The following is a 25,655-nucleotide window of genomic DNA, read 5'->3' as shown; positions in this document are numbered from 1 at the left end:
GTAAAACTGTCCCCAAGCAGAAACATGGGGAGAGTCATCTGAAACCTGTTGCAGTTTAAGAAAGACAGGCTGTGGTACTGAGAAACTCCCCACACCCAGCCCATGCCCAATGCCACTCCACTTACTGAGGGGCAGCCCTGCATTGTTTTCAAAGCACCTGCAACTCTGCATTCACTCTGCCCTGTGAAGAAAGCAGGCAAGTGTGGTCACTTCCAATTTAGAGATGAGGAAAGCAGCAGCTAACTGGGGCCTGTAAGAATGTCCATGCCCTTCTCACAGGAACCTTCCAGGCTGGATTCTTAGCTAGAGACCTAGACAGCTTCCTACCTGCTGTCTCGTCTCTGGGTTCCAGTTGGCAGCTGCTCTGTGGTACCTGCACAGGTACCTGCATGTAGACAATTAGGACCAATGTGGAGGCAGCTGGGCGTGGCAGACCAAGCAGAGGCTGTGGGATTGAGCCTGAGTTCAAATCCTCACTCCAGCAACCACCATCTGTGTAACTATGCACTACAAACTGAACCCCTCTGGTCCCCAGCTGTGACACTTGGGCTCAGGACATGATCACCCAACTCACAGGGTTCCTGGGGGAGTTGAGTTACAGGATATAAACTCATATGCCCCTGCCAGCTCAGTGACATAGACAGAGTAGGTCCCCAGCAAGTCTGGATGCTGCTTACCCCTCTCCTAAAAGAAGAGAAGACACAACACTTACAAGATCCAAAGGGTTAAGGGTGGGGCCAGATCCAGCATCCACGTGTTTCCTGTACACTGGCTGCCTTGGTCTCCCATGGTCAAGTCCAGGCTAGTCGTCCTTTCTTACAGAAGTCACTAACCAAGTCTCCCTGTGGCCTGGCATGGCACTTCCCTTGAAGAGGAGCACCAGGACTTCCAATTGCAAGAACAAGGTGGTAGTTTCCCCCAGACTCACCGGAACCCCTTCCACATTTCCATCAGTGCTCCTCAAAGCAAGGTTAGTTAAAAGTCAACTTCCTCTGCCACCAAAAGGGCTTCTCATGCTCAAGGATTGTCCAAGAAGATTCTGGCGTCCAGATGCCAAGCCCATCTGCCATCTCAGCTAGAGTGGCAAAATTATCTTCTTTGGGATAGCAAACAGCAATTATTTATCAACAGGAAAATCTCTATGGTTCAACACTGACCTTTCCTTCATTCCTATGTTTTTCTAGTAATTCCTAATACATTTTTGCATCTCATTTGGGGGCTGTCAATCAGTCCTTGACCTTAAAAAAATGCTCATGGCATTATGCTAAGTGAAATAAGCCAGGTAGTAAAAGACAAATACCATAAGATCTCACCTTTAAGTGGAACCTAATCAACAAAACAAACAAGCAAGCAAAATATAAGCAGAGACATTAAAATTAAGAACAATCTGACAGTAACCAGAGGGGAGGTGAGAGGGGATAATGGGGGAAAAGGAAGGAAAGGTTTTCAGGAATAACTATAAAGGACACATGGACAAAACCAAGAGGCAGGTGGAATTAGGGGAGGGAGGTGGGGATGACTGTGGTTGCAGGGAGTGGGGGCCAGTAAATGCAGACAACTGTACTTGAACAACAGTAAAGCGATTTTTTAAAAAAAGGATCCTTATGGTGATGGAAAGTTCTCTCTTTTCACAATACCAATGTCAATGTCCTGATTGTGGTACTATATTGTACTATGGTTTTGCAAATGTTATTATTGAAGAAAACCAAATAATGGACACATGGATCTCTTAAAAAAAAAAAAGAAAAGCTCATGGCTAAAGTCATTTCACAGCTTCCTCAGTACCTAATTCTATCACTAAAAACAAGCTCTTTGATCTCTCTAGGATGCAGTCTCTTCATTTGTAACATGGGCAAAAGAGCTCCTTCCTGCAAAGTCATGGGGAAAACAAGTGAGGACCAAGATCAAGGCTAAGTAGAGGCCTGGCATATAGCGGGCAGGCAACATATTGACACTTACTAATTGCCTTGATCCTGTTCTGTTCACTTGACCAACAGCTACTAATCACTCACAAGGTGCCAGACACCAAGCAAGATGTTAAGGACACACAGATGGATGAGAGGAAAGACACAATCCATGATCCCAACCCTGCTCTCAAAGAGCTTGCAGATTTGGCAGGATGCTGACTGGCAAACAGTGAAGTCTGGGGTGGCCTAATGGAGATAAGCTAAGAGAGATGTTACCAGATGTCTGTGAAGTGGGAGGGTCAAGAAATGCTTCCTTAGATGAAGCTTGTACAAAGGCCTGAAGGGTGGGCACCTGGCCCTCCAAAATTGGGTAAGGTCCCCCTGTAAAAGAAAAAACTGTTATGTTAGAAACTGCACACTCAACTGCCTAGAGGCACAGGCAGGAAGCTGGCCAGGTCGGACTAGGAGGAACTGGTAATGGCCTTTCTTTTTTTTTTCAGTCTATTTATTTATTTATTTTTAGAGAGAAGGGGAAGGAGGGAGAAAGTGTGGACAAGAAACATCAATGCAAGAGAGAAACATCAATTGGTTGCCTCCTGCACACGCCCAACTGGGGACTGAACCCACAACCCAGGCATGTGCCCTGACCAGGACTAGAACTGGCGACCTTTCACTTTGTGGGACAACACCCAAGCAACGGAACCACACCAGTCAGGGCAGCCACTAATGGCCTTTTAAAGTGGGAAGCACGATTTAGCTACTGCTGAATGCTGTACAAAAATGCCTAGTAGTCACTAGATATTCTGGGTTTTCCACTGAGGCCAAACAGTTTGGTATGTTGTTGGGATTTTGTTATTTTTTTAACATGAAAATCTCCTGATGGTTAAATGTTGGCAACTAATTCGAAAAATGTTTTCAACACTGTTCAGCCCAAACAAAACCCTCTGTGGACCACCAGTTTGAAACCTGAGAGCACAAGCAGATGCAGAAAGTGAAGGAACCACACAGTAAACACAAGAGAACTGTCAATTGTTTACATTGTGTTTCAAGATCAAGGAATAGCAGGAGGTGAAGCTGCACATGGGCAGGGGCTGTCTATGGAATGTCCTGGACTTGATCCCAGAAGGGATGGGCAGCCTACGAAGGATAAGTGTCACCAACAGCAATGGCTACGTGAATCTATACATGTGATTAAATGTCTAACTACTACTGCTGCTGCTACTACTACTACTACTACTACACACACACACAATGGTTCATGTAAAAACAGGTGAAATCCACATAGGGTCTGTAACAGTGTCAGTTCCTGGTTCTGATTGTGTACTCTGCTTCTGTAAGATGTTATCACTGGGCCCCCTGACTGGTGTGGTTGGGGCTGGGCGTTGTCCTGCAAAGTGAAAGGTTGCCCACTAGGTTCCCAGTCAGGGCACATGCCTGGGCTTCGGGTTAGGTCCCCAGTCGGGACACATACAAGAGACAACCAATTGATGTTTCTCTATCACATTGATGTTTCTCTCCCTCTTTCTCCCTCCCTTCCCCTCTCTCTAAAAATAAATAAATAAAATCTTTAAAAAAGATGTTATCATTGGGGGAAGCTGGGCAAAGGGTACATGGAAATTCTCTACTATTTTTTACAATTTTTGTAAGGCTTAAATTCTTTCAAAACAAAAAGCTTTTTTTTACAATTTCTCATAAGGCTTAAATTCTTTCAAAACAAAAAAAGGTGCCATGGTCAGAGTGACAGCGTTGTCCTCCCCCTGGAGCAGGCACCAGCCATCCCACAGACCTGTTTTCCTCGTCTTTTAGAGCCGGCCATGTGAACAAAAAACGTTCCCCACCTTCTCCCGCAGCAGGATGTGACCGTGTGATTACACACAGTGACAGTGAGTGAGTGGGAAGTGATGGAGAAGTTGGGGTTGAGCCTTTGAAAGAAGAGGCAATGCCCCCCTCTGGCAGAAACGTGAGTGTGACAGACTCAGGGATAAGGCAATATCTGAGAAGTGACAGAGCAACCAGATAAAGGGGGACTGAGTCCCAACCTGTCACATGGGAAGAAATAAAATTCTATCTCATTTAAACCAGTGTTACTCCGGGTCTTTGCACAATAGCCAGGGCAACATTCTGCCTAATACACTACCCTTTGCATTTTTTGACAAAGCAACCAACTTATGAGCAAAGTGACTTTTCAGGCCCAACACTCAGCCCACACAGCCAGGGATAAGCAAATGAAATTTAAGGGAGACAGCCCTCTCAGGTCCCTGGTGAAAGCATCATGCATTAGGCTATGGCAATCGTGCTGCAGTGCCTCGCCCTCCTCCTTCCGGACATGATACAGATGGAGCTGTGTGTTCTGTCCCCCTAGACATGCCACCTTAGTGAAGATGGATGGTGGAAGCACTGCTCAGGAAAGCAATCACTCTTTATCTCCTCCCATGCCAGACCAAACAGTGTGCCTAGTGCTAAGCTCTCTATGAAAAAGGCTGGTGACCCTAAGTCCCAACATCTCGGCTCAATCACCTGAACTTAGTATCTACACAGAGAGAACTCTGCAAATGCTCCTCTCCAGAGTGATCACTCCACTTCAGGGAATGTGGCACAACTAGATGACAGGAACATGTTGACAAGTCTAAGGGCTTCGGGAAGGAGTGGGGAGAAGGGACAGGAATCCCCAGACACAGACAGCACTTTTCATCATTTTTTTAGTTTTCCATTGCTAATATATTACCCAAAAAAAGACATCTGCTGCTCTAGGTCATCAGTGCTACAAGAAAAGAACTAATTTAGACAAAAGAGTCAAACTTCATCAAAGATATTTCGGTATATTTTCTTTTCCAAATGCTCCTTTTAAATAAAATTCTTAGTACAGTCTGGCTTCACATTTGAGTTAAATTGGCTCTAACTGGGTGGAAAACTGCTCACCGTGTTGTCTCAGGCTCTGAGGAATGAGGCCGACTTCCCCCAAAATCCTCAAGTGAGCCTCAATCTCCTGCCTGCATTGCTTAGCCAGGGAACTAGCAAAAAGAAGCATCCATAAAATGCAAGTCTGTCCTAGTTCAGAGCCAAGTCAACAGGCCTGTGGACAGTCGTCCAAGCTGACATTCCAGCAGACATTTGGATGCAGCAGAGGGCAAGTCTTTGGCATTCTTTCCAGTTCAATTTCCTCAATGTAATTTGTCTTCTGGACCTATCTCTAGAAGGCAAAGAATGCTCTGAATACAATACACAGCAATAAAAACAAGGGTCACCAACTATTTCTCTCTTTTTTAATATATTTTATTGACTATGCTATTACAGTTGTCCCATTTCCCCCCTTCACTCCCCTCCACCCTGTACACCCTCTCCCACCCACATCCCTCCCCCTTTAGGTCATGTCCATGTGTCATACTTATAAGTTCTTTAGCTTCTACATTTCCCATACTATTCTTACCCTCCCCCTATCTATTTTCAACCTACAATCTATACTACTTATTCTCTGTACCTTTTCCCTCTCTCTCCTCCTCCCACTCCCCTGTTGCTAACCCTCCATGTGATCTCCATTTCTGTGGTTCTGTTCATGTTCTAGTTGTTTGCTTAGTTGGTTTTCGTTTTAGGTGTGGTTGTTAGTAATTGTGAGTTTGCTGTCATTTTACTAGACGTGTTTTTTTTTTCTTCTTTTCTTAGATAAGTCCCTTTAACATTTCATAAAATAAGGGCTTGGTGATGATGAACTCCTTTAACTTGACCTTATCTGAGAAGCACTTTATCAGCCCTTCCATTCTAAAAGAAAGCTTTGCTGGATAGAGTAATCTGGGATATAGGTCCTTACCTTTCATGACTTGGAATACTTCTTCCCAGCCCCTTCTTGCCTGTGAGGTCTCTTTTGAGAAATCAGCTGACAGTCTGATGGGAACTCCTTTGTAGGTTACTGTCCCCTTATCTCTTGCTGCTTCTAGGATTCTCTCCTTCATTTTCACCTTAGCTAATGTAATTATGATGTGCCTTGGTGTGTTTCTTCTTGGGTACAACTTCTTTGGGGCCCTCTGAGCTTCCTGGACTTCCTGGAAGTCTATTTCCTTTGCCAGAATGAAGAAGTTCTTCTTTATTATTTGTTCAAATACATTTTCAATCTGTTGCTCTTCCTCTTCCCCTTCTGGTACCCCTATAATTCAGATGTTGGAACATTTAAAGATGTCCTGGAGATTCCTAAGCTTCTCCTCATTTTTTTGAATTCTTATTTCTCCATTCTTTCCTGTTTGGTTGTTTCTTCCTTCTGGTCCACTCTATCATTTTGAGTCCCAGTTTCCTTCCCATCACTATTGGTTCCCTGTGCATTTTCCTTCATTTCTTTTAGGGTAACCTGCATTTGTTCATCTAATTTGCAACCAAAATCAACCAATTCTGTGAGCTTCCTGATCACCAGTGTTTTGAACTGTGCATCTGATAGATTAGCTATCTCTTGGTTCCTTAAAAGGATGAGTCCTGGGGCATTGATTTGTTCTTCTGTTTGAGCCATCTCTCTCTCTCTCTCTCTTTTTTTTTTTTTTGGTCTTGTCGCACCTGTTACGTATGAGGGGCAGAGCCTTAGGTGTTCACCAGGGCTGGGCACCCCAGTCGCTAGATTGTGACTTTGTATGTGGGGGCAGGGGTGGGAGGGAACAATGGCGGTAGCCCCATTCTCCTCCATGGGACCTCAGTCCCTTCTCTGGGATCCTGGGTTGCACGCTCTTCCCTGCTCCACAATCGCTGCCTCACTGGGTCTGCCAGCTGCCACTTGCATACTCAAGGTCAAATCTACCCACTGCGATTTGCGTGCCCCAGATGCCTTACATGCTCCCAATTGCCTTATGCACCCAACTCACTCTGCTCTCCACGCCGCAACTCACGCCCCATGCCCAGCTGCTCGTCTCCGCTCCTCCTACTGGTCTGGATGAACGGGTCTACTTCAACTTCTTGGCTGTCCCATTTCCATTCAGATAAATTCTCTATCATTTCTGGGTGTTATTCTGACTCTAAATTGTTGTTGTTCCAATCTTGGTTGTGTGTGGAGGTACGGCGCGTCCACCTATGCCTCCATCTTGCCGGAAGTCTTCGGGTCACCAACTATTTCTAACAAAGATTTGCACGGAAAAATGTAGATTTCCAGTATTCACAGTGATAGATGTGCCAATTATTTTGTGTACTACAAAGAACATTTCAATTGCAGTGAGGGAAAATGGACCCAAGCCAGAGCTAATCCTGGAGCAATTCTGGATGAAGCCATGCCACCAGGCAACGTGGGTGACAAGAACTTTCTTAAAAGCACTGGCCTCTGAGGACTCTAGCAGAGTGATGTTGGTGTCTGGTTTCCTGACATCTCAATGCCCACAAGCCTCAAACCACACCTTGACTCAAACGAGGCACATAAATAACTGTACTGTGATGGTCTATGACCAAGGAGCAGTTTCAAGGAAATAGCGCTGAGTTTTTGCTCCCTAAACTAGAATGAGAGCCTGAGATGTGAGTTACCAATTCCAGGAAACTGAAGTGAGCAGATGTATTTTTCCCCAACTATAGTTCATCTTTTTATCACTAAATTTTAGAAGGGCCCTAATCACAGTTAGGCCACTAGGAATGAATGAATAAATTAATGATTTATTCATTAATGGTGATCCAAGAACACCATGGAGAGATGATAAATGGCAACAAGGACACATTAAGAGGATACCTTCCTTTTTCATTATTATCAGGGGACAGCTGTAACTAACTAGAATTGCCAATATAAAATGATTAAAATTAATCAGGGGTCAACAAAATGTGACTACTAAACAGAGGAATGCAATGAGAGCGAGGCTAAGGGTTCTGAAAGGCAAAGTGGGGCAAAAAAAAAAAAACTGCCTTAGGATGGCTGGATTTAGATAAGGAAAAAAAAAAAACAGAGTCTTGAGAAAGAACAAAATGGGTTACTTCCTTCAGCCCAGTGGAGTGCTCACAATCCCTCCCCATACTAGCAAGAACTGGTAATTTCTAAAAAGTGCTGGTTCAAGAAATGGTGGTTAAAGAAAAATTCCAAGCTGCAGCAGTAACAACTTAAAGATTTAGAAGCACACTCTTAATCCCAGGAAGAAGAGGGCTAGAAGTGAGAAAGGCAGACCAGGGCCAGGTCTTTTAACCTTGGCCATGTATTGTATTGATCACTTAAATTTTAAAAAAGCCCCACAGGTTATCCTCTTAAGCAGAGAGTCCCAGAGCCGCCTCCAAATTGCTGGCATCTGCTGCCTGGACTGGGAGAGTCAGCTACCAACTGTCCCCCCTTGCCCTCTACTCCACACAATCTCCACCCAGTGGCAAGAGTGGCCCTTCTGCCCAGGTAGGGTGGCTCAGTTGGTTGGAGCATCATCCCATACACTGAATCGTTGGTTTGATTCCTGGTGAGGGCACACGCCTGGGTTGTGGGTTCAATCTCTGGTTGGGGTACACAGGAGGCAACCAATCTCTCTCTCTATCTCTCTATCTCTCTTCCCCCCAACCATCCCTCCCTCCCTCCCTCTCTCCCTTTGTCTCTCTCTGTCCCCCAGTCCCATCTTTTCTCTGGAGAATCAATAAACATATCCTCAGGTGAGGATTTAAAAAAAAGAGTGGCCCTTCTAAGATATGTCAGACTCTGCTCAGAAGACTCCAATGGTTTCCCACCTCACTCAGAGTAAAAACTAAAGCAACCTGCAACCCTAGCCTTTCTGCCTTCACATCTACTGCCCCTGGCTCATTCTCCTTAAGCCAAACCCAGCACCCTCTACCTAGGCCACTTGCACTGGCTATCTTCCCTGCTAGAAATACCCTTCCTCCAATATCCCCATGGTTCTCGTCCTCACTCCATGCAGGCCTCCTCTCAAAAGTCGCCTTATCAGATGGGGCTTCATGAACAGCGGAACATATGAGCCTCTCTGGCCACTCTCCACCCATGCTCTTGTTCTTCATTTTGCTTCAGAGGACAGAGTGTCACCTGATGTACTCATTTATGTTTGTGGTCTCTGCACTCCCCCACTAGAATGTAAGCTCCAGGGTTCCTGCTATATTCCTGGAATAGAGGTTTTTACCTGAGGGTGATTCTGCCCATGCCTCGCCCCTGGAACATTTGGCCTCAAGTGGGGAGAGAACAGGGGTGCTGGTAAACATCCCACAGTGCACAGAACCGCACCCCCCCACAACAGAGAATGGTCTAACCCAAAGGTCAACAGTGCCAAGGCTGAGCCCCCATGCCTGAGAGCCCATCACAGAGCCTGGTACATAGTAGGTTCCCAGAATCTGTTGAGTGAACAGCTGAGTAAATCATGAATAGCCAGAAACAGTAGGGCACAAAGACTGGGAACCTGGGACATGAGGTCCCACATGTTTCCATCACCTGTGTGACACTGGGCAAGCCCCTTAATTACCACCAAGTAGACAGGGCTAACAACAGACCTGCCTCATGGGACTGATGTGAGATTAGATGAGGGAGTTAATGCAATGGGTTTACAGCAGTGCCTGGCACACAGAGCACCTCAAGTCCCTAATGCCTGGTGATCACTGCTCAGAATGCATTCCAGAGAAACAGATTTGTGACTAGGGTCCTCAAATAAAAGCCTGCAGAACCAGCCAGGTGCAAGGGTATTAAGACACAGAGAGGGATGGACTGCAGGGGACAGACGGGCCAGCATCCCAGAGGCATAGCCACTCTGCTTTCTGCTCCAGAAAAGCCCAGCTGATGAGTGAGCATTCCCTGAAGGAAGAGCACTCAGTACTCAGCAGGCTTGTGTACTTCCTCCCGAATACAGGAGTCTGAGCACAAGAGGGCGGGGGCACAGTCAGGACCAGCTTTCTTGTGGAGGCAGCAGGACTCCAGCTACAGTGGGAGCTGAGGCCAGCAGAGTGTTGTAGAAGACAGTGAGAGGCAAGAAAACAGCCACCTAAGACCACTGCATCTACTCCTGTTCACTGGGGCCTCCCTGCTTCCACTACGTTCAGAATTTGTGGCTAAAGGAGTCAGAGAGCTGTGCTGGAGAGGGTTTTTATGTGGGGAGGGGAGGGATTGAAACCCACCTAAGCCATGGCATTCTCTCCCTCACTCAACGCATGCCTCCCACAGACACCCAGCATGCACATACCTGCACATAGGAGGCACTAAATCAAGGCCACTGAATACTGAGCTGCAGGCTGTCACCTAATGCTGCAGGACCACGAGGCACTGAATCACTGGCCCTTCCTTAACCATTCTAAGTTCACCACTAGATATGCACCCCCATTCAACAGATGTGCCTCTAGTTTCCTTGCTTCAGGGAGAATAGGAGACATGGGTTTTGAGAAAGACCAGAAAGAAGGGTGGCATGATTAAATAAAACCCAGCTATCAATGAAGAGGATCATGAATTTAACACTTGGCAGGTCATCTAGCAGGTTCAGGAACCATTCTTTACATGCTTTATTTTATCAAGTGTGCCCAGCAAATCTATGAGGAGAGGTTATTGATCCCACTTTGCAGAAGAGAAAACAGAGCCCAGGAAAGTCACCCACCAGTGACCACATATCTAAAATAGCCTGAAACCAAAATGTTTCTTCCCAAGTGAGATGGTTAGTGTTGGAGAACAACAGGCAAGTCTCTGACTTGTCATTTCCATGTGGAACAGGTGCCCCCCAATTCCCCACCCGACCTCTCTGCCATGCACTCACTGCCTCCAGGAAGGAGGGGTAACTTGTCTCACTCAGGAACCTGGGAGGAGGAACAGTGCATGCTCAGCTCGGCTCCTATAGTTGCTCTCTGTCAGGGCTCACCAACTGACCAGACCCCAGACCCCCCAGACCCAAGACCCCTGGGGTGGGCTCAGTAGTTGTCTTGTGGGGTCTCCACCTGATTGGTGAACTCAGGGATGATGGTTTTTGCAAGCCTGCCTGCCCACAGGTTTAAACCTCTGTTTTCCAGTCAGCTTGTATTGATAACAAAGCTACCATTCTGATCTGCGTCTCTCTGTCTGGAGGAAGTAACAACTAAGGATGAACAAGCTCTACCCAGGCGGAGAGGAGGAAAGGGGAGGGTGTGCCAGGAAGAAGGACTAACCAGTCTGTGTGAGACCAGAGTCACTCAGTGCCACTGCAATGCAGTGCAACAACCTGGCACAGGGCACAGGGAGGGCGAAAGCAAGTGCCAGTGGGTTGTGGGTCTCATCCCTATTCAGTCTGGCAGCTGTGGTCTTCCAGATGCTGAGCCCCAAAAGTTAGAATCCTTGGAGGGAGGGGCTGAGGGGGGCTGAAATGAGAGTAGAGAAACTCTTTACTGTGTCTCATTAATATCTTTTGAGTTTTTCCATGTAAATGTATTAATATATAAGACAAAGACTCTATAGTCATCTTTAAAGTTAATATTAAGATCCAGGGAAGGAGGAGAAGGAGTTGAGGTGGGGGAGGGGCAACAGAAGTCCAAGGAGGAAGAGAAAAAGAAAGAACTGGGCTAGAGCTGACACATAATAAGCACCCCCTACATTTAACAATCAGGCCCTCTGTGCAAAGTGTGTGTGGCACTTCAAAGGCGGGTATTATTCACCTCCTTTCAGAAACAAGGAAACGGGGGTGTCCAGAGAGGGAAACTGGAAACAAAGCAGAAAGCAGGGCACATAATACGAGCCCGTGTGTCAGGCTGCAGGGACAGGGGTGTTCTCCCGTTCTCCCAGCGTCACTGCTCCCTCCCCTTTAATAACACAGCACAGGGTGGCCAACCCAGTTCCATTCCACCGGATGCCCAACCCAGCCAGGCTCCCGGACCCCTGAATTCAAACCTATAACTGCCCCCGCTGCAACTCTACAAACAATGCTGCCCCAGCTCTTCTGCTGGTACATTTCAAACAAAGCTGACATTTCAAACAAATCTGAGTGGTGCCTCATCCCCTGAGCGAGAAGCCTGTTTTGGATCAGCTCTGAATTGCATGAAACTGTTACATAAGCTGTGCCAGGCCCAGAGAGGGGGGAGGGAGAGAGGTGGAGAAAGAGAGAGAGACACTGCTAGAAAACTCAAGACCAAAGGTGACAAAAAGTCAACCCTAGCTTAGAGGTTAATAAGCACCCTCACCTAAGCATTTGGAAGCAAATTAGCAGTCAGAGTTTTTAAGGGGGGCTCAGTAAAAATGTAAATGCCTCCAGTAGAAGGATAAAATTACAAAAAGGAAAAACAATCATGTTCAGATAAAAACGAAAGAAAACAAAATCCAAAAGCACAGACGTGATGCTGAGACCTGAGACGCTCATGCAGTCCCACCCATGGATGACCAGTCCAGGGAAAGCTTTGAGCAGTGGCAGGCAGTGATACCAGAGTAAAGCAGGAAGTCACTCTGAAACAATTTCTCATGGAAACATCTGAGGGAACAGGCCAGGCCAGGGTCTCCAGGCCAGGCTTAACACAGCCTTCCTGGGCCTTATAAGCCCTACTGCATCCCAGCTGTGCCCACTCACCTGCCACCAGCTGCATGATGCTAGGCCAGTCACTTCACCACTGGGGCATTCACTCTGCCCAAGGTGACGGTAGCCCCTATTTTATGGGATTGATATGAAGAGCAAGTGGACGTGACAAGAGGACAGGGGACTTAGCAGTAGCATCACCATCACTTCCTGAAGGGCTTTTAGATGGTGAGAAAAGCCCCACCCCCCAACCAGCTGGGGGTCTGGAGGTGGAGTTCCAAGTATTAGTCTTTCATGGGACCTTTGCACACAGCCACCCCTCTCCCGGGAGTGTCCTCCTCTCCTTGTCTAGCACGCCCCTCTCTGTGAAGGCTTCCTTAAATTCAATGTACCCACCCCTTAGCCCTTCCTCCCACACTCCCTCTGCACAGCCCCCATCCCGTTACATTCATCCCCTTGACTCTCACCAGTTTCACCCTCCCCCCAGGCATGGGCAGTGAGGGAAAAAGCATCTATGTGAATTACAGACAGCCCAAACATCAGGTTAGAGCACCCTGTGGTTCCAGGTAAGGAGTGAAGCTGAACTATATGATTTAAACCAAATCATACAAGGTGAGGGTAGGGGTAGACCACTATAGAGGCCATACTGCCCCGAAGCAACAAAGAATACATCATTCTCACGTGACCCAGTTGCCTTCCTTTTACCCCATCCAACTGTCCTTTGTCTCTGCATTTGGTCACCAATGCTATTTATTTCCACTAGATTTCATACTCCTTGTGGGCAGAGTCTGCATAGTGACAGCACACAGGTACTGAGTACTGAGTGCACTGGCATGGGCACTTTATGCAGGGTGGGGCAAATGTAGGTTTACAGTTGTTCATATGGAAGATAATAGTATAATTAAAAATAATACAAGAAATAATTTGTGTTTCACGTACTCACAATTGTAAACCTATTTTTGCCCCACCCTGTATGTATGTATTACCTCATTCAGTCCTAACAATCTATGGTGCTGGCTCTTATAACTGTATTCTAATGATATGGAAACTGAGGCAACAGAGCTTCTGAGCAGCGGAGCTAGATCTCCTTCACCTTTGTCTCGCCAGCAGCTAAAACAGTACTAGGCATGTGGCAGATGCTTGGTAAATGTTTCTGGACTGAATAAAAAAAGCAATAAAAAAGTGAGACATCCAAATTCCATCTGGAACGTTCCAGTTACCAAGACAGTCACTGAGGTCTGGTAGATAAAATGCAGTGGTAATGAGACAGGGTGGAAAGCACTATCCCAGGGAGCACCTGACTACGTTCAGGGTTTAACTGAGACAGGATAGGAGAAGCAGGGAAATTTCCTTGGCAAGTGGGATAGGGAAACTGAGACAGCTGAACACAGTGGCTGACGAATTTAAAGAGGCTGAGGAATTTATAGCCAGGTGCAGATGGTCACCAGGGTAGAAGGCCCAAATGCCTGGCAGGGGGCAAAATTGGGAAAATAAGGAGCTTGCCCCCAGGGTAACTTCTCTCCTGGCCTTTTCTCCCTGGAGATTGAATCTAGGAGACTAGGCTTCAGTTGTGTTTCAGCTCCAGGCCCAGAAAAGTAGCAAGACCAAGCAGGCAATGGCCAGAACCAACTGCAATAACTAAAGACCCCTGCCCTGTCACTGACCAATCAGTGGAGACCATGGCCCTGAAAGGACACACCTGGCGAACTGATGAATATTCTGCTGAAAACCTCCCATGAGCCCTCCCCTAAGATTTCGGGCTGCAAGAAAGAGTTAAAAGCCTCAAGACCAAGGACCCATGATAGCTCTCCCTCTAAGGAGCAGCCCACACCCGTTCCTTTCCCTTCTTCCCCCACTTCTTTCTTCACAGGCACACATCTCCTATACTCTAAGGCAATGAGCAGCTGGCAGCTTGTCCCAGGCTGATCCCCAAATCTGTCCCTAACCCCCTTTCTCTGACTTCCCAGTGAGCTCAGGCAGCCCAGCCTAAGCTCTCCTGTTGCTTCTATGCTAAGCCCTTGTTTCACTGTCCCCAGCTTTAATAAATGCATCCTCATAGTCACCTGGACTCGTGTTGTGAAATCTTTCCTACAGGAAGTCAAGAACCCACACACTAGAGCAGGCCCTAGGCAGACCCACTCAGGGCCAGGCCCTGTCCGGTAACAGTAAGTCTCTCCTTTAAAGAAACTTGCCAGCTTGAGGACTTGTGTTGGCTGCATCGATTCGGTTCACTTTTTTCTGTTAAGGGGCAGGGCTCAGGGCCATCAGAGTAATGGCTAATGCCCCACCATCTCCTCTGAAAACCACATCATCAAACCCTCAGCCAGGCCTGGCCAGCTGCTGAGCCATGCCATCCCCCTCTCCATCGTTACTACGGTGCTCTTCAAGCTGCCCAATGTTTGGAATCGTGTTGCCAGGCAACGAGCCAGACCTCCTCCCTAGTATTGAGAATCCCTTCCAATAATAACTAGAAATAAAAAGCACCTGCTCAACAAGACGTATTGACAATTGAGGATATTTTTTCTGGCCCTCTCTGCCCTGGCTCAAAATCAAAAGTGAGGCAAAATCAAAAGAAAACAATCAGACTGATTATCTGGACTCACCACTCTCCACTACCTGTCACTCTCTAACCCCACCACTCCCCCAACCCAAAAAAGGAAAAAGAAGGCAATGATAAGATTTCAAATGTTGAATAAATATCCATGAGCAATCAATTATAGCTCATGAAAAGCAATGACAAAGGACAAATATCTTCTAATTAACTGTATATTCCTTTTCAAAAGACCAGACACCTATGTCTCCCCTTCAAAGCTATGGCAATGTATGACTATAATTATGCTAATGGAAAATAGAATGTTCTGTACAGGACTGATGTTTTGCACCTAGAAAAGACCATTGCTCCCTCCCACCACCACCACCCCACCTCACTGTTAAAATAGGGCAGCAGCGCTGGACATCAAAAATTAACATAGCAAAATCCCACAGCTGCAAAAGCAAAGCAGAGAAAGGACCAGAGCGCCCCCTGGTGGTCTCAATGCCACTCTTCCTGCAATCAGCAGACAGGCTGAGCCACTTGCCTGCAACTTTCAGCTCTGAAATAATCAGAGTCAAACAAAGAAATTAATTCAAGAGTAGAAACTCATTTTCTAAAGAAGAGGTGAAGGAATGTGAGGCTTACATGAATACCAGTAAATATCAACTAAAGGAATTTTCAACAGGTTCCAGAAAAACAGCACCAATGTGCTCACATGTTGAATATGGATGTTTCTGTAGCTATCAGGTGATCACTTATTCTGATACATTCTATAAGTGCTTACCCTTATGCACCTACAGGCCCTCCTAAATCATTTTCATTGCAGGGGTGGTGGAACTGAACAGCCCCCTGATACACACACAAGGACAAAAGCTTCCTGGGATCTGTCATTTCACTTAGGATTGTTTTTCCCCTAAGTTTCATTCCCTGAGCCATGCAGGAGGCAGGCAGTTTTAAAAAGTGTCTGAAACAATATGGTTCCTGGAATATAACCCCACTGCCTCCTTCTCCCGTTCAGGGTTTCTCATCCTCAGCAGTACTGATGTTTGGGGCTGGTTCTCCACTGTGGGGCCATCCTGTGCGTTACAGGAAGTTCAGCAGCATCCCTGGTATCAGCCATCAGATGCTAGTAGGAAGTAGGTGCAATTATCAACAACTGAGTGCCTAAAGCGTTACCTTAGATTCCTCTAAGGTCTGGAATCCTTTCAGGGAGAATGATGAAAGCAAAAGACCTCCTTCCCAGGAAAATCCACATATTAGCACAAATACACAAGCATAATTTCTCATACTTGAGAGGGGCTTCTGAAATCTCTGGATCTATGGGCCTCCAACAAAGCACCCAGACAATACATTCTAGGCTCTGTACTAGACACTTCCCATACCTCATAAGACTCCTGCAAGCAGGCAGGAAGTAAAATACTGGGATTGGGAAACTCAGTTCAGAAAAGTTAAGGCATTTGCCCAAGGTAACATAGCTCTTGAATGGCATGACTGACCCCAGTGTTCTTTCCACCCCAAAAGGCTGCCTTCTTAACCAAATTCATCCATGACTACATACACCAGGGTGGTGCAAAAATAAAGAATGCATAAAGTCCAAAAAAATTTACATGTTAATCTTGTAGCAGCGCTGATGATAGAACACGGTAGTGACAATATATGGCTGTCTGGCCACCATAAATTAAAATCTGAAGACATTTGCCTTTCACAAAGAAGGCTAATTCACCTTCACCAACTCCAGTAAGACAATGTCTTCTCAAAGCAGGACACAGGAGTCCAAGCTCTCACACAAATACTATCCCACCCCTCTTCAACCAACTGTGCTTCCTACACTGGCCAACACCTGGCCTAGAGTAGAAAAAGTTATGGGCCAAATGTCAAAACCAGTGTGCTTATGGATACTAGCTCACCTAGCCAAAGGTCAAAGTCAACTCAACAGTCAACACATTTGCAAAGGAGAGAGCCCTCAAGGGGAAAACAAAGATGCCTGCCTCTGACACCAGAACAAAACTAACAAGACCAGGAAGACACTAGAGACATTCAAACTTCAACACCTTGGCTCTGGAATTATTGCAAAGGAGAATGTGGGTATCATGACTCACTTCTCAGAACAGATGGTTAGAAACACAAGCAATCCTTGAGGACAACTTCTTCCACTTTACAGTTAGGGAAACTGAGGCACAGAGAGGTCAAGGTGCCCACTGCTATCAGAGCCAGAATCAGAAACAAGTTTTCCTAATTCTCAAGTTAATGCTCCTTCTACTACAACCATCTGCCTCCTCCCTGAGGAAACAGGAGAAAGGGGTAAAAATCCACCCACACATTCACTGCCTCATACTAGGCCTTTTACTGACCAAGCCTGAGATGCAATAGAAATTAAAACAGATGTGAACTTCCAGCCAAAATGGCAGATAGGAAAATGCAGTACTCAAGTCCCCACTACCACATCAAGACAACTACTAAACAACCATCACTCAGAGCTGCCTGAAATCTAGCTGAACAGAAGTCATGTAATTAAGAATACCATATAAAGAAGCTGCATTGTGACTGGTAGAAGGGAATGAGAAACGAAACGGGCTGGTCTCATACCCACATGTGGCAGTTAAAAATCAGAAGGAATCTCTCAGGTGTGGAGATCCCCCCCGAGGAGCAGGGGTCCCAGCCCCACGCCAGACTCCCCAGCCTAGGATGTCAATGCCAGGAAGAGAAGTTCCATAACTTCTGGTTGTAAAATCCAGTGGAAATTGTGTTTGAGTTGAGTGAGCCTGAAGGCTACTATAGTTCCAGGCATTCCTCTTAACGGGCCCATGCATGGACTCACTCTGAGCTCCAGTGCTGGTGCAGCCACTGGTGCAGGGACAAAGGGGGAGGAACTGAATAGTCTGGCTCCTTGGCAAGGACTAGGGGGCAGCTTTCACCCAGACAGAAGTGTTGGCTAAAGCCATCGCTCCTTTGCTGAGCCCCCCCTCCCCCGCACACAAAAGTGCCCAGTAGGCAGCACCATATCTGAGTCTCCATCAGCCTGGTTCACACTGTTGGCCTGGCCCTGATATTCCCTGACACCTTGCCCCAACCCACCTGCAGGCCCACTCCAAGCTCTTTCCAGTGGCTTTTTCATACCATTGGCCAGTCTTGGCTCATGCTGCAGACTTTCCTAAAATCTGTCAAAGGTCCACGAACCCCACACAAGCAGCATCTAGCTTGGTGTGTCCCATACCTCTTGCTAAGTGGCTACAGGCCTGGCACCAGCAGAAGCCCTCCTTGGTTCACAGCTTGGCCCTTCCCAGACACCTCTAAACCCAGCACAAGTGGCAGTCATCTGCAGATCACTTTGTAGTTCATGCTAGGAGGGCCTGAGCACAGGCAGCAGCTGACCCTGCCATGAACCTCCCAGGAGGCCCCAGAGCCAGCACACCTGAAAGATAGCCTTGGACCACTCAGAAGCACCACCTCCACGAGCAACACATTCAAGGGGCAGGCTCAGCAGGCACCAGAACCCTGCTAAAGTGAGTTCTGCCCTGTGGGGTCAGTTCTGCATAGCTGTGGTCACAGCTGTTCCTTGTAGCTGATCGACCTGGGGGTAAATCCCTTCCATTAACGTGCCAACCACAATCAAGACTAAACTACAACAGAAGGGTGTACACAGACTACACAGGGATGAGGGAGCACCTTTAGCATCCAATTCCTGTCACCAAGGAGGCTGTGCCACTGAGCCCTTCAGGACACCTACTACATTAGGCCATGCTACCAAGACTGGGAGATGTGGCAGCTCTACCTAATACATAGAAACAAACACAGAGAGGCAGCCAAAATGAGGAGACAAAGAAATATGTCCAAAATGAAAAGAACAGAGCAAAACTCCAAAAAAAGAACAAAACAAAATGGAGACAAGCAAGCTACCAGATGCAAAACAATGGTTATAAGGATGCTCAATGAACTTATGAAAAGAGTAGATGAGCTTAGTGAGAACCTCAACAAAGAAAACACAAAAATGGAGATGGAAAACGAAAAACATCCAGTCAGAAATGAAGACTACAATAACTGGAATGAATAACACATTACAGGAAATCAACAGTGGAATAGATGAATCAAAGGACCAAATCAGCAGTTTGGAAGATAACAAAGCAGAAAACACCCAATTAGAACACCAAAAAGAAAAAAGAATCCAAAAAAGTAAGACAAGTTTAAAGAGCCTCTGGGACAACTTCAAGGGTACTAACATTTGCATCATGAAAGGAGAAGAGAAGAGAGAGAGCAAGGAATTGAAAAGCTATTTAAAATATAATGATGGAAAACTTCCCTAACCTGGTGAAGGAAATAGACATACAAGTCTAGGGAGCCCAGAGAATTCCAAACAAGATGAACCTGAAGAGGCCCAAACCAAGACACATTGTGATTAAAATGCCAAAGTTTAAAGACAAAGTATTTTAAAAGCAACATGAGAAAAGCAGTTAGTTACCTACAAAGGAGATCCTATAGGATCATCAGCTGATTTTTCAATAGGAACTTTGCATGTCAGAAAGGATTGGCACAAAATATTTAACAAATGAGAAGCAAGGAGCTACACAAGATTACTCTACCCAGTAAGGCTATCATTTAGATTTGAAAGACAAATTAAAGAGCTTTACAGACCAGAAAAAGCTAAAGGAGTTCACCACCAAACTGGTATTACAAGAAATGATAAAGGGTCTTTTTTAAGAAGAAAAAGGATAAAAAATATGAATAATAAAATGGCAATAAATGCATATCGATCAATAATAACTTTATATGCAAATGGATTAAGGGTTCCTATCAAAAGACACAGGGTGCAGACTACCGGCCAAGATGGAGGCATAGGTAGACACACTGTGCCTCCTCACACAACCAAGATAGGAACAACAATAATTTAGAAATAGGGTAACAACCAGAACTGACAGAAAATTGAACTATATGGAAGTCAGACAACCAAGGAGTTAAAATAGACACGTTCATCCAGACCAGTAAGAGGGGCAGAGTCAGGCAGCTGGGCAGAGAGGGGTCATGGCACAAAGAGTGGTGGGACCAGATACATAAGGCATCCCAGGCACGCAAGATCACAGCGGGCGGACCCTGGGCAGGCAAGTGGTGGCTGGCAGACCCTGGGCGTGGGGTGGCAACCAGCAGACCTAGCAGGGAGGCGATTGTGAAGCAAGGCATTGTGCACAACCCAGGGTCCCAACGCCGGGAAATAGAGCCTTGAGGCACTGATTGAAAACACCTGTGGGGGTTGAGGCACAGGTAGAGACTCCGAGCCTCACAGAAGAGTTTGCTGGAGAGACCCACAGGGTTCTAGAATGTGCACAAGCCCACCCACATGTGAATTAGCACCAGAAAGGCCCAGTTTGCTTGGGGGAAGTGGTGGAAGGGAATGAAATCTGACAGAGAGTAGAGCAAGTGCCATTGTTCCCTCTCGGACCCTGCCCCCACATACAGCATCACAACCCAGCAACTGGGTTGCCCTGCCCTGGTGAACACCTAAGGCTCCGCCCCTCATATGTAACATTCACTACAAGACCAAAAAAATTTTTAAAAGGCCCAAACAGAAGAACAGATCAAAGCTCCACAGTAAATACAACCAAGCGACCAAGAGATAGGCAAACTATCAGATGCACAGTTCAAAACACTTGTGATCAGGATGCTCACAGAATTGGTTGAATTTGGTTGCAAATTAGATAAAAAAAATGAAGGCTACACTAAGTGAAATGAAGGAAACGCACAGGGAACCAATAGCGATGGGAAGAAAACTGAGACTCAAATCAATGAAGTGGATCAGAAGGAAGAAAGAAACAACTAAACAGAAAAGAATGAAGAAACAAGAATTCAAAAAAATGAGGAGAGGCTTAGGAACCCCCAGGACATCTTTAAATGTTCCAACATCCGAATTATATTGGGTACCAGAAAAGGAAGAGGAAGAGCAACAAGTGGAAAAGTTTTTTCAACAAATAATAAAGGATGGTACCCCCATTCTGGCAAATGAAATAGACTTCCAGGAAGTTTAGGAAGCTCAGAGAGTCCCAAAGAAGTTGGACCCAAGGAGGAACACACCAAAGCACATCATAATTACATTAGCCAAGGTAAAAATGAAGGAGAGAATCCTAGAAGCAGCAAGAGATAAGGAGACAGTAACCTACCAGGGAGTTCTCAAAAGAGAGCTTGCAGGCAAGAATGGGGCTGGAAAGAAGTATTCCAAGTCATGAAAGACAAGGACCTAAATCCAAGATGACTCTATCCAGCAAAGCTTTCATTTAGAATGGAAGGGCAGATAAAGTGCTTCTCAGATAAGGTCAAGTTAAAGGAGTTCATCATCACCAAACCCTTACTTTATGAAATGTTAAAGGAACTTATCTAAGAAAGAAGATAGGAAAAAGAATATAAAAAACATGTCTAGTAAAATGACAGCAAACTCACAATTATTAACAACCACACCTAAAACAAAAAGAAAAACAAACTAAGCAAACAACTAGAACAGGAACAGAACCACAGAAATGGAGATCACATGGAGGGTTAGCAACAGGGGAGTGGGAGGAGGAGGGCGGGGGGAAAGGTACAGAGAATAAATAGCATAGATGGTAGGTACAAAATAGACAGGGGAAGTGCAAGAATAGTGTGGGAAATGTAGAAGCTAAAGAAATTATGGCACATGGACATGAACTAAAGGACGGAATGTGGGTGGGAGAGGGTATGCAGGGTGGAGGGGAATGAAGGGGGGTAATGGGACAACTGTAATGGCATAATCAATAAAATATATTTTTAAAAAATTTAAAAATTGCATTTTAAAATGAGAGAGAGATCCAGAGCAAATATGATTAAGATTTTATCAATTTAGGCACAGGACATGAAGACACAGTGGGCACTTGTGTGTTAATTACCCAGATTATATTATTTTGTATGATTGGAACAATACACAATTAAACTAAACTGAATGATAGAAAAAAAAAAAGACACAGGGTGCCTGAGTGGATAAGAAAACAAGACCCTTATATATTCTGTCTGCAAAAGACTCACTTCAGGCAACTGACCACCTCCATACAGACCACTAGTAGTATCACAGTAACCCAAACCCCTTCCCCAAGAATATGAAAGTAATGACTTTTATGAAGTGTTGGATTTAACTGAGTATGCAAGAAGACACCACAGGCGGAATCATTTTTTGGCCACAGTTCTAGACCTACAGTAGAAAAATACTCAGTAGCCAACCACATTGTAATGGGTGGAGTGACTGGTTCGTGTACAGGATTTTTGTTTCAGAAAGTTAGAAAACTTGCAGCAACTGCAGTAGGTGGTCCCTTTCTTCTCCTTCAGATTGCTAGTCACTGTGGCTATGTGCAGACTGACTGGAAGGAAGTTGAAAAAGGTGTAAACAAAGCAAAAAGACCAATTAAGAAATCAGCAAATAAGACAGCATCTGAAATCAACAATATAATTGAAGAGGCAACAGAATCTATCAAAGAGAACATTGTGATATCCAGTGGATTTGTGCAAGGCTTTCTGCTAGGTCTTGCATCTTAAGGATATGAATGTCATACCACAGTGGAGTCACCGGAGAGAAAAAAGTGGTAGCATCAGGTGGTTTCTCAACATTACACCAGACTCTCCAGGGAGACAAGAAACAACTAACTGGGCAATAGCAAACTCACAACTTGCATACTGCCATCTTAAGCTCAGCAAATTAGTATCTGCTGTAAAACAACCTATATGATGTGTGCAATGGTACTCCTGTGCAAAACATGGCTTTCATTTATTTAAGTCAGATGTTCTGCACTGTGCTTTTTAATACAGTGCCAATAAATAAAAATTTGTATTATGGCTGCAACATTAGGGCTGACTTTTTTAAAAGATATGTTTGCAATAAGCTAAATAACTGTAATACCCTTTTTATGGAAGGATTTAAAAATAGTAGAATTAGCCCTGGCTGGCGTAGCTCAGTGGATTGAGCACGGGCTGTGAACCAAAGTGTCGCAGGTTCAATTCCCAGCCAGGGTACATGCCTGGGTTGCAGGCCATAACCCCCAGCAACCACACATTGATGTTTCTCTCTCTCTCTCGCTCTCTCTCTCTCTCTCTCTCTCTCTCCCCCTCCCCCCTCCCTTCCCTCTCTAAAAATAAAATCTTTAAAAAAAATAGTAGAATTATTAAAGATATTAAACAGATTTAATACCAATTTTTAGGTTGTTTTTTCTTATAAGTCTTACTTTGTTTATATAATAACTGTAGTAAACAATTTCAAGGAAGGCCCTCCTAAGGAAACGTTACATCTTTAAAGCTTTTTTCCTTTCTTTGATGTCCGTAGCTATAAAAATATCTTCTTGCACATACGCTCACTTCTAATATTTTTATTAATTTATTTATCCTGGCAGCCTAAGCAGAACTAATTGTTTTAAGGAGACATATAGTCTGGTTCACACATTTATTTTATTAGCTCTTAGTGAACCTCCTTTCTCGGGTCTAAAAGTCTTAATTATTATTTTGGCCTCTTCACAAAGTGGTAAAAATTACCTTAAAATACACAGTGGTAGAGTATGAATTTATTGTCTGAAGAACCATGATTCTCTAATTAATTATGAAATGGCAGCTTAAAGAGAATTGTCTCCTTGATCTAGTCTGAAATGTAAGTGCTAAAGCTTTCAAGCTTTGGTAGAATTATACTGATTAAACATTAGGCCATTTGACTTGATTCTCAGGGCTGACAACACACTCACTCCAAGGCTCCTTTGCCCAGAAGAGCTTCCTGTATTTTCTTCTCTGTCCACAGACTTCTAGATTGGAGTTGGGAAAAACATCAGAACGAGACATGCGTTGGAGTCTTGAGATTGGAACACTACAAATATATAGACTACCTCTTTTAGACAGCAAGTCCTAATAGCATATTATGTGTATTATAAAAATAAGGAATTTGAACTTTCAAGATTGGGTACAATCCATGTGCTTTCATTACCACAAGACTCCTTAAAATTGAATGTGAATCTCTCAGTCAAAATGATGGCATAGGCAGACATGGCTCATCTCCTTGCTCAACCATATCAAAACAACAACTAAAATATAGAACAACCATCACTCAGAACCACCATAAATCAAGTTGAATGGAAGTCTGAAAACTACAAAATTAAAGAAATCACATCCATCCAGAGTGGTGGGAGGGGAGCAGACATTGAACGGGCCAGTTCCTCACACACGTGTGGTAGATAAAGATTCAGCAGGGGTATCTGAGGAGTAAGAAGTCCGAGCCCCATACCAGCCCCAGCAGGCCAGGGTTCCAGGGGCAGGAAGATAAGACCCTACAATTTATGGCTACAAAAACCAGTGGAGATTGAATCAGTGGAAGAAACTTTTGGAGCCCCAATCAGTTCCTCTTAAAGAAACTACACACAGACTCGCTCCCTCTGAGCTCCAGCACTAGGGTAGCAGCTTGAAAGGCACCAGTGGTATACAGGGAGAATTGAAGTGTCTGGCATCAAGACAAGCAGAGGCCATTGTCCCTTTTCTGAACCCTCCCCCCACAGAGTTGGCAAATTGGTGCCATATCTGAGACTCCATCAACCTGGCTAACACTGTTTGACCTGCCTTGGAGGTTCCCAGAGATTCCACCACACCCACATTACAGGCCCACCCAAGCTGCTTTTCATATGAATGGCTGATCTTGGCTCAAGCTTCACAATTTCTGAACTCTTATTAAACAAGCAACATCTGGCTACAGTGACCCCCAGGCCCAGCACTAGCAGCAGCCAGCCTAGATTCACAGCTTGGCTTTGCCTGGGAATCTCCAAGCCCAGCATAAGTAGCAGCCATCTCAGATTGCTTTATAGCTCAGGCAGGGTGGCCCTGGGCAAAACACAGGTGGGTGCTGACCTTGGCCTGCACCACCCAGGAAACCACAGGGACAGTGCACCCAGTGGACAGCTACAGACCACATCAGAGCACCACCACCCTACTGACCCTCCACTGAGGGTGGGGGTTGGTGGTAAGTGGTCACAGCCAATCCTTGCAGCTGACTCACCTGGGTAAATCCCTCCTATTAATCTGCCAACAGCAACCAAGTCTCAACTACAAGAGGAAAGTGTACTCAGCCCACAAAAAGGGTGTACCTTGAGTACCCAGCTTGGATGACAGGGGAGGCTATGCCACTGGACCCTACAGGACACTTAATACATTAAGCCACACTACCAAGAAGCAGAGTCAAAGCAGGTCTACCTAAAGCACAGAAACAAACACAGGGAGGCTGTCAAAATGAGCAGAAAGAAACATGGCCCAAATGAAAGAACAGATCAAAACTCCAGAAAAAGAACTAAATGAATAGAGATAAGCAATCTTCAGATGCAGAGTTCAAAACACTGATTATAAGGATGCTCAAGGAACTTAGGGAGGAATTCAACAGCATAAAGAAAATCCAGTCAGAAATGATGAATATACAAATTGACATAAAGAACAATTTACAGGGAAACAGTAGAGTGGATGAAGCTGAGAATGAAATCAATAATATGGAATATAATAAGGAAGCAAAAAACAACCATTCAGAAAAACAAGAAGAAAAAAATAATTTAAAAAGAGGAAAAAAGAATTTTAAAAAATGAGGATAGGGTAAGCAGTCTCTGGGACAACTTCAAGTATTCTAACATTAGCATCATAAGGTTGCCAGAAGGAGAAAAGAAAGAGCAAGAAATTGGAAATCTATTTGAAAAAATAATGAAAGAAAATTTCCCTAATTTGGTGAAGGAAATAAACATGCAAGTCCAGGAAGCACAGAGTCCCAGACAAGATGAATGCAAAGAGGCCCACTCCAAGACACATCATAATTAAAATACCAAAGGTTAAAGATAAGAGAGACTC

The 25,655-nt window shown here is 45.1% G+C and overlaps 1 protein-coding gene and 1 pseudogene across 2 annotated transcripts in view; one reads left to right on the top strand and one right to left on the bottom strand.

Moving 5' to 3' along the window:
• SNX29 (sorting nexin 29) overlaps positions 1–25,655 on the bottom strand; it is a 564,444-nt gene that overhangs the window by 429,841 nt on the left and 108,948 nt on the right. The gene's annotated exons all lie outside the window — the stretch shown is intronic.
• On the top strand, positions 21,901–22,340 carry LOC123806459 (annotated as a pseudogene).

Source organism: Phyllostomus hastatus, unplaced genomic scaffold (genome assembly GCF_019186645.2).
Source record: "Phyllostomus hastatus isolate PE091 unplaced genomic scaffold, TTU_PhHast_1.1 phas_scaffold_385, whole genome shotgun sequence".
In the NCBI taxonomy this organism is placed as follows: Eukaryota; Metazoa; Chordata; class Mammalia; order Chiroptera; family Phyllostomidae; genus Phyllostomus; species Phyllostomus hastatus.
Note: the sequence above shows the minus strand (reverse complement) of the source record. Positions and strands in the feature narration are given on the sequence as shown.